At 43.8% G+C, this 8,524-nt stretch overlaps 1 long non-coding RNA gene across 1 annotated transcript; it reads left to right on the forward strand.

Moving 5' to 3' along the window:
- The first annotated feature begins 517 nt into the window (after positions 1–517).
- LOC309515836 lies at positions 518–5,257 on the forward strand. Its single transcript, XR_014212693.1, has 3 exons — positions 518–595; positions 4,049–4,167; positions 5,137–5,257. It is a non-coding gene; the product is annotated as an uncharacterized lncRNA (long non-coding RNA).
- The last annotated feature ends 3,267 nt before the right edge of the window (positions 5,258–8,524 follow it).

Raw genomic sequence — 8,524 nt, forward strand, 5'->3', positions numbered from 1 at the left:
CATGCCAAGGTAATTCAGCAAGATTGCACAAGTAATCTTAGAGAATGGGGTGGGGGAGGGAATTCTAATGCAAATGCGCAGAGGTAACAGCAAATCAGTTGTGACCCGTTCTAGGAGTGTGTTTGAGAGAGCTTTTTCTTCTCCAGCTTACAATGACAAGCTTTTGTTGGCTTCTAGTAAGCAAACATTTCGTTCGGGATGCATTAAGTCATCTGTGGGTAAAGGCTGCATTGTTATGCCACCCATTTCATGTTTGAACAGTTAAGCTTGAATCCTGGGCCCAGTTTGCTTAGGTAACCATGACTCGAGGAAGAACAGAAATCTCTGGCCCTGGTATTTAGCTGCTGTCTGTCATGGCACTGTGCTCCCTGCTCCTGCTGACTCATGCCGTGTGTGTTCAACAAACACTTAGAAACATCTGGCAAGATGGCAAAATGCAGGCAAGGCAGGTTGTGTTTGTTTTGGACTGGAATGGGGTAGATTTCACAGTCCACCCACTCACGTCCTGCCTGCCATCTTGCCAGCTTTTCGTTTCAATGAAATCAGGTCTGCAGAACCCCACGGTAGATCATTCAAAACTGATTTGACTATGAAGGTAATTTTGATCTGTTTTAGTGTTTTAAAGTATGTTTGGCATGTTTTAAAGTATGTGTCAGGGGTACAGGGACAGAGGCACAGGGAAGGCAGGAAATGGAGAGTGATGGAGAGGAATCCCAGGAGAGCGAGGAAGAGGATAGCAATGACGCAGGGGACTCCATGAGTCTCTCCAGCGAATCAGAGGATTCCCAGAAAGGGGCGCCTGTGGTAAGGGCAAGGGGAGCCCCAGGGGGAAAGTGTCAGGAGCGGGGGGCCAGCAGGGGACCCCAAAGCGGCAGCTGGGAATCAGGGCCAGCCTCCCCACCTGAGCGCAGCGAGGGAGGGGGAGGTTCCAGTGTGTCAGAGGGAGCAGCTCCGGCGACAGAGAAAGGGGAGGGATCAGAGCAAGCCGTTCTCCCGGAAGGGGAGGAAGGCAGTGAGGGGAGTAGCATAACTGTCAAAAGGAAGGTCAGAAGTTGGGCGCACGCGCCAAGTTCAAATGAGGAGGCGCGCAGGAGAACAGGAAGCCCGGAGGAGGAGGGGCCAGGACCCAAAGCCCACAGGAGGGGGCAGGAGCAGTCTGGAGACTCCGCTTCAGGAGAAAGCAGGAGGGAGGGAACCCCGACGGGCAGAAAGACCCTGCGGAAAAGGAAAGAGAGAAAGAGGTGGAGCAGCGTTAGCTTATTAAACTGGTGTAGGGGAGGGACCGATTCAGAGGGGACTTCTAATGTCTAGGAGAAAGAGACGCGGGGCTGCACGCCTCGGTTGTGGAACCAATAATGAACTGCAATAAACATCCTTGTATATAAGAAGAGCTTGGCGTTGGTCTTTTGTGAGCTGAGACCTGAGGCAGCCCTGACAGTATGGCTGTAATTTTTCTTGATTTTTCTTGTTTCATCTCTTTGTAAACTGCTTTCAATGTGCTTTTTTATTATTACAATCAAGTGGTGAGTAAATTTTATTAATTAAGTAAATAAAAATAAATGCATCACCTTGTCCCATTGCTGGTAGCCAGCAGTAAGCTCCCAGCTAGGACATCATGGAGTGGATCCAAAGTCCCAGCAACTCTGCTGATAAAGAAGGGTGGTAAAGAAATTTAATAAATAATAGTAATACAATCCTGTAAGTTAACCCCATCAGGTCTAGTTCAGAGGTTGTAACACATGTGCCCACATATGCCTTTCTTGGCACCCAAAGAATCTTCTCCTCCCCACCATCTACCCACTGAAATTAGGGTCAAAAGAAGCACACTATTGTAGCAAGCAGACTATGTTGCAGTATGGGCTTGGTTGTTGTGGTTGTGTGTGTGTGTGTACATGAACTCAAGGGCCCAACAAGATTTGCAGTCCCTGATCTAGGGGAACAGTGAACAAGTTTTTACCCTCTTCTATGTGGCAAGTATCTGCTGTCTTCTATTGTGTTCTTCAAAACCTATAAGTGAAAATCTTTTTTCAGTCAACTCTGTGCTACTTTTCTTCCTTCCACAGGGCATTCAGATGCCCTACTTGAAACTTGCAAAATGAGCCTGTTTCTATAAAGTCTGCTCAGAACAGGCTTCAGAAGCCTTGCAGCACTAAATGCAGGAAATCCCAAGGATAGAGTCACATGACTTTTCTGAACAAAATAGAAAAGTGACATGGCCTTGTTTTAAGAAGAAAGGAACAGGAACGGTACCATTCTGTTCAGGGCCTGGGGGTGGGGGAGATGACAGAATCAGATTGAAACCAGAGTAGCTATTGGAATTGAAGCCAACACAATTAAGAACAATTAGGAGAAAAAAGTGGATTTAAAAGAAAATGATCACATGGATATAATTTGACAATACCATTCAACTAGTAAACAAGGGAATAGCTTAATGAAAAGAGGAAATTGCAAGAGTGATGAATTTTAAAATGTGAAAGGGACATACAAGACATGAACAATTTAATAGCATTTTAAAAAGATGCAAATAGCAGATGAAGGGAGATCCAGAGAACAACCTGGAGACAACCAGGGCAGCAGAAGTGGTAAGGGGGAGGTGGCAAAGTTGAGTGGCAAAGCTTAGATCTTTCTCTCTTTGCCATGATTCCAACAGAAAAAGCTTTTCCTACTATTTGCATCAAAACCCTAATTAAACATAAGGTCAAGGGCGGGGGCGAAAGGAGACACACGCCTCCTTCTCATCCCCAGCATGTTTAATCGGGGTTTAACCTAATTAAACATGTGGCCAGTGGGGAGAAAAGGAGATGCACATACCAATGTGTCTCCTTCTCCTCCGCTCCTGACCACCAGGCCACCAACCTTCTTGACCTTTCCTGATCACTCTGGGTTGACCCAATCCAACCTGGGGATAACTGGGGTGGCCTCTATCTGATCCAGCTGAATTAGATCCAGCCAGATTGACCCGAATCGGCCTGAATCGCTTTAGGATCCAGGATTCAGCTTGATCCGATGCACAGCCCTAGTATACAAGGGACACACAGTGGTATAGTATACAACAATGTGTGTTAGTTCACTTATTTCAACATTTAGTAATTTGCCTTTGCTGCTTTGCACCCCCCCCCCCAATTCTGCTGAATTTGTGCTCCAGTGTTCTGTCCTGATCACACAACTAGAACCAAAAAGACAATCAGACTTGACTAAGGGATTTGCCAAACAATCTGTCTGACTTTATGAAGCACGATATAATTGCAGTCATTGTCCGTTTCCCCATATTTCTGGCTGTTCTGTCACTAATTAAGGTCTGATTTAGGTTAATTTTGCTGCATGCTTTGACTCCCTGGGTCTTTCTATCCTGTCACTTCTGTTCATTCTATCAAGCAATAGGTGTTTCTAGGGGTAGGTAGATTTCAGGCTTAATTTGTTGGTAATATACAGTTCTTCTTTTTCTAAAAACATGTTTAGGGATGCTCTCATTTTCCTACTCATATTGAAATACTGCCCCTCAATGAGGCCAAACTTAGATTCACAAAATGTTTAGGGGTATGTGTACCCCCAGGAAAAAAAGCACTGGTAATAAACCGCAGCATCCATTCAGGTTTCTTTTTTAGTAGATCGAAAAATCCATCTCTCTACATTTCATTGAGGTTTGGTTTTGTTGTTTTACCCCACCTCATTTATTCTTTAAATTGTATGTCTTTTCATGCCATGACATTCTTATGTTTGCAATCAGTTTTGAGTTATTCCGTTTTTAATATGATGCATTACGTAATTGCTAATTTATATGGAGATGGAATTTCCCATTAGTTTATATTTCTGCTCTCTCTCTTTGTTGGATTCACAATGTTTGCTAGCGAATATAAAGTTCCAGCATCACTTACAAAGGATTACACAAGGCTATTGTATTGCAATGCAATTTTCGGCAAGACTCCACATGCTGACTTGCCAAGTGTGTGCCTTTGTAATAAAATAGATACATTTGTGACTTTCTGGAAGTGTTTCATACATGCATCTTAGCATGAGAGGCTTAACATTATCCTTCTTCACTTTTCAGATCCACACACAAAAAGAACTGAATAGGCACTAGGTTACCAGAAAATTAAGGCTCAAATATTCAGGGAACTTACTCTGGACCAGTTCTATTTATTTTTAAAGTCCTAAAATGCAAATAAGGTAAGTTGTTGACTGCAGCCAGTTTAACAATTATCCCCATTTAATGGTAACTTGCAGACTTGGCTATCCTTGGGGCAGGGATTTAGGAGATCTGTTTCAGCTCCATGGAAGCCAGTTGGTAGTTTGAGTTCATTCATTAGCAATCATCTTTAGTTCTTGTTGCAGTCTATCTCACATGAAATATGAAGTGTTGAGGAAACCATCTTTACTAATAATACATAGTATTCTGGAGCCACAACTTGTAGATAAGACAAGTGGTATATCCCTTATTTCCTGTGCAAAATGATATAAGCATCTACTCAAAAGTAAGCCCCACTGAGTTCAACAAGACTTACTCTCAAGGGAGGAAATATTCCAATGTTACTCATAATTCCAACTCACACACACCTGAAAGTATTGGTCCATCACTACCTCTGATATGTATAATGACATTGTCTGAATCTAGCAACAACTATTCACATTTATAGCTGCAAGAGATCACCACTATTCTTCACAGGTGGGTGGGTGGCGGTGGGTGGGAGGGAAATCAAAGGATGTTTAAGTAGTTACTACGAGCATTCAAGAAGGGAGCAGAAAAGCTTGTGCCAGGCAAGGTCACAAAATATTTAGAACAGTTCCATTGTTACTAAAGCATCTCTGGCAAGGAAGAGATATGAATGATTCCTTTTTTATCTATAACACACACACACACAACTTCCCTCTCCAGGCAACTTTTGAGTCAGCACTCAGCAATCATGAAACAAATAATTCAAAACTGACATCAGAGGCAGCTTCAGAGCTTAATGTCAGCAGATGACAGTGAAAGGAAAGGCAGACATCAGAGATGGTTCTCATCAAACGAGTTTTTGGATCTATCTTGGGTTGTCTAAATATAGGCCTGCTGAATTAGTCATCTTGCTCTTTGACTTATCTTTTATTCTACTATGGGAAGAATTTATCCTCCTTGATATTTTCCTGTTTTGATTTTAGCAGCAGTTTTGGGGTGAAAGGAACAAGGTGCCATCATCCTGACAGCAGCAAAGTCTTTCCTGTCTGGAACATTAAGAAGCTTCAAAACCAGTCAACTGACTCGCACCTAGAAAGTGCTACTTGAATGTCTACAGAGCCTAGGTGAGACTTGTGTGGTTTAACCAACAGATTTGCATCCCAAGTTCCTTTAGCTCTCTGAGCACTGGCACCGCCAGTGGCCATGAGCTAGATGACCCTTACCTTCTGCACCAAACAGATCAGCGGTGACATCACAGCAGGCCAGCCATTCATTGCCAGATGACTCACAGCTTGTGGTCTCTGAAGTGCTAATTTTTACCCTGCACCATTCTGAATCACCAAGGCATGCACTAAAAATGTCAAAGGGAGAGAGACAGAGAGAGAGAGGAGAGAGAGAGGCAGGGAGATGAACTATGGTGTGCAGTTTTCTTTCAAAAGCACAATTTTAAATCTGACATTGTAATATGTGAAACTTTTAATGGGCCAAAGATAAATGACTAGATAAAAGGTAATGCCTTACAAAAACATTATTTCATTTTAAAAAACCCCCCGATATCCCTGCCAAAATTCACTGCAGCTAGTTTTTCCACAATATGTCAAAAAGTATCAGACAATCAGGCGTCGGTATGATTAATATCACCCCTCTTTCTTTTTCTCCTCCAATTGACCTCTGGGAGCTCTGGCCTGCGATGAATAAGCTTGCCATTCCAGCATGTTAACGGAAATGTTTGTAAACATATGACATCCTTTTCTCCATTAGCTTGTCTCCAGTCAGACATCTTGACCTATTATATCAGAATGATTAGTGTGAGTAATCGCTGAATACTGCTCTCCTGTTTTGATTTAACCCCTCTGCAAACGTAAGTGGGGAAACAAAATTAGCGCTGGGCTGCAAATAGGAGCTAAGAACTTAAATGATATTTTTGCGCATCAACACTTTGGAGGAACCGCTCAAGATCAATCCACTATGGCAGCTGAGCTCTGGATTGGATCTAGATGTCCCTTCTTAAGGGAAATGAAGAGCAGAAGGTAAATCTGCTCAGTAGGATATGCGTGTAGGTAGAAAGGGATACTGAACTGTTCTCCTTCCCAATGATTTGTCCCTGAAACTACCTCCTGGTCATTTAAAACATTTTTTTGTTGTATTTCTCCCCATCCAGATTCTTAAACTAGAAGTAAAAATCAGCTGGGGTTGGTGAAGCAGATCAAACAGCCGCTGCAGGTGGGACTAAGTACTGTTCTCTTCCATAACCCTTCCTCCCCAAAATTAACTAATGTGGGGCTGGGATCATGCATTTGGCAAGATAAAGTCTAGTTCTACCTCCAGACTGAGATAACATTGCACAGTCATACCTCAGCTCCCAAACGTCTTGAGAGTCGAACGTTCCGGCTCCCAAATGATCGAAAACCGGGAGTGTGTATTCCAGTTTTTGAACATTATTTTGGAAGCTGAACGTCTGACAGGGCTTCCATGACTTCTGATTGGCTACAGGAGCTTCCTGCAGCCAATCAGATGCTGCGCTTTGGAAATCGAATGTTTCAGAAGTCGAACAGACTCCTGGAATGGATTCTGTTCAACTTCCAAGTTATGACTGTATAACAAACCCAACGCTGATCAATTTTGGTGGGAAATGTTTGTTATTATTAGGGCTCACTTATTATGAACTATCCTAGGCATCCCCAAACTCGGCCCTCCAGATGTTTTGGGAATACAACTCCCTAGCTAACAGGACCGGTGGTCAGGGATGATGGGAGCTGTAGTCCCAAAACATCTGGAGGGCCTAGTTTGCCTATGCCTGAACTATTCTGTGCTCCATTGGAAGCTTCAGTTATGCTTCCATTGTCATTGGCCTCAAATTTCCATCATCCCTTGCAAACATAAGCAGAAAGAGGCTGCAATCAGGGCAATCTACAGTTCCTCAGTGGGAGAGAGTTTCTGTTCTTTCCCCATATCTGTTGTTGGTCCTCTTTGCCTCCCTTCACCCCCAAATGGTGTAGATTCCTTACATGTGTTCCAAGGGTAGGCACACAAAGAGCTGGTATTTTGCATAGGCACAAAGTCAACATGTGCAAAAAATCTCTCACAGAGCTACAGCTTTCAGGGTGGTTTAACAGTCAATTCCTCTTCTTGGGGAACTCTGGAAACTGCTACTCTGTGAGGGAATAGGGATCTCCTAAAAAGCTCACAGAACCTTTAACAAAATACAGCACCCAGGATTCTTTGGGGGCAGCCATGACTGTTAAAGTGTCAGGAAAGTCCTCTAAATGCATGGCATAGATGTGACGCTAATGACAAAATCTGAGAAGGCCCCAAGTAACTCAGAATGTATTCAGTTCTCTCATGTTAACATTGCTGCCAGAATCTGGCTCCTAACTCAATTAAATGCAGTTATCATTAGCCTCATTATCCTAACCCACTGTTAAATGTTCCACATGTTTGGTTCAAAAGAAGGTGATATAATAGGAGCAGACAACGATGGGCAAGTTCTCTTTTGCCTCAGGAGGAACTAAAAGTATTTCTCTCTCTCTCTTTTTCCATTCTTATTTCTGTCCTTAAAGGTAAAGGTAAAGGTACCCCTGCCCAAACGGGCCAGTCTTGCCAGACTCTGGGGTTTGTGCGCCCATCTCACATTTATTGGCCGGGGGCCAGCGCTGTCCGGAGACACTTCCGGGTCACGTGGCCAGCGTGACAACGCTGCTCTGGCGAGCCAGAGCCGCACACGGAATGCCGTTTACCTTCCCGCTGGTAAGCGGTACCTATTTATCTACTTGCCCCCGGGGGTGCTTTCGAACTGCTAGGTGGGCAGGCGCTGGGACCGAGCAGCGGGAGCGCACCCCGCCGCGGGGATTCGAACCGCCGACCTTTCGATCGGCAAGCCCTAGGCGCTGAGGCTTTAGCCCACAGCGCCACCCGCGTCCCCTATTTCTGTCCTTACGTGGTCTTATTTCACTTCCTTTGTGGTTGCATTGCAATAGATCTATGACGGCAATCCTTGGTAAGGGATACGTACAATTCAGCTACATATTTATCAGTAAAAAGGGAAGAGCAAAATCACATTTACCAGAAAAACAATTTGGAAGGCTTCATGAAACTTCCTCCTTTTGCTTTCTCTCGTTCTCCCCTTTTTAGAGGGGCTAATTAGGGTGAATAATAGTTCCTTGTCTTGTATTTCAGCTGGGAAGATTAAATTAGTTGCCCCGAAGGCAATATATTCTATTCCAAATGGGGGGGTTGAGCGCAAAAAAAGTTGAATGGAACCATCTTGCTCCTAATCCTTCCTTCACCAGAAGTCAAAAATCTGTGTTTTATAGTTTCTTCCCACAGAGACAAAAATAAATGCCAGTTTGAAGTGGAGAACATAAGCAAAGT

The sequence above is a fragment of the Podarcis vaucheri genome (assembly GCF_965113315.1).
Source record: "Podarcis vaucheri genome assembly, chromosome: 12".
Classification (NCBI taxonomy): Eukaryota; Metazoa; Chordata; class Lepidosauria; order Squamata; family Lacertidae; genus Podarcis; species Podarcis vaucheri.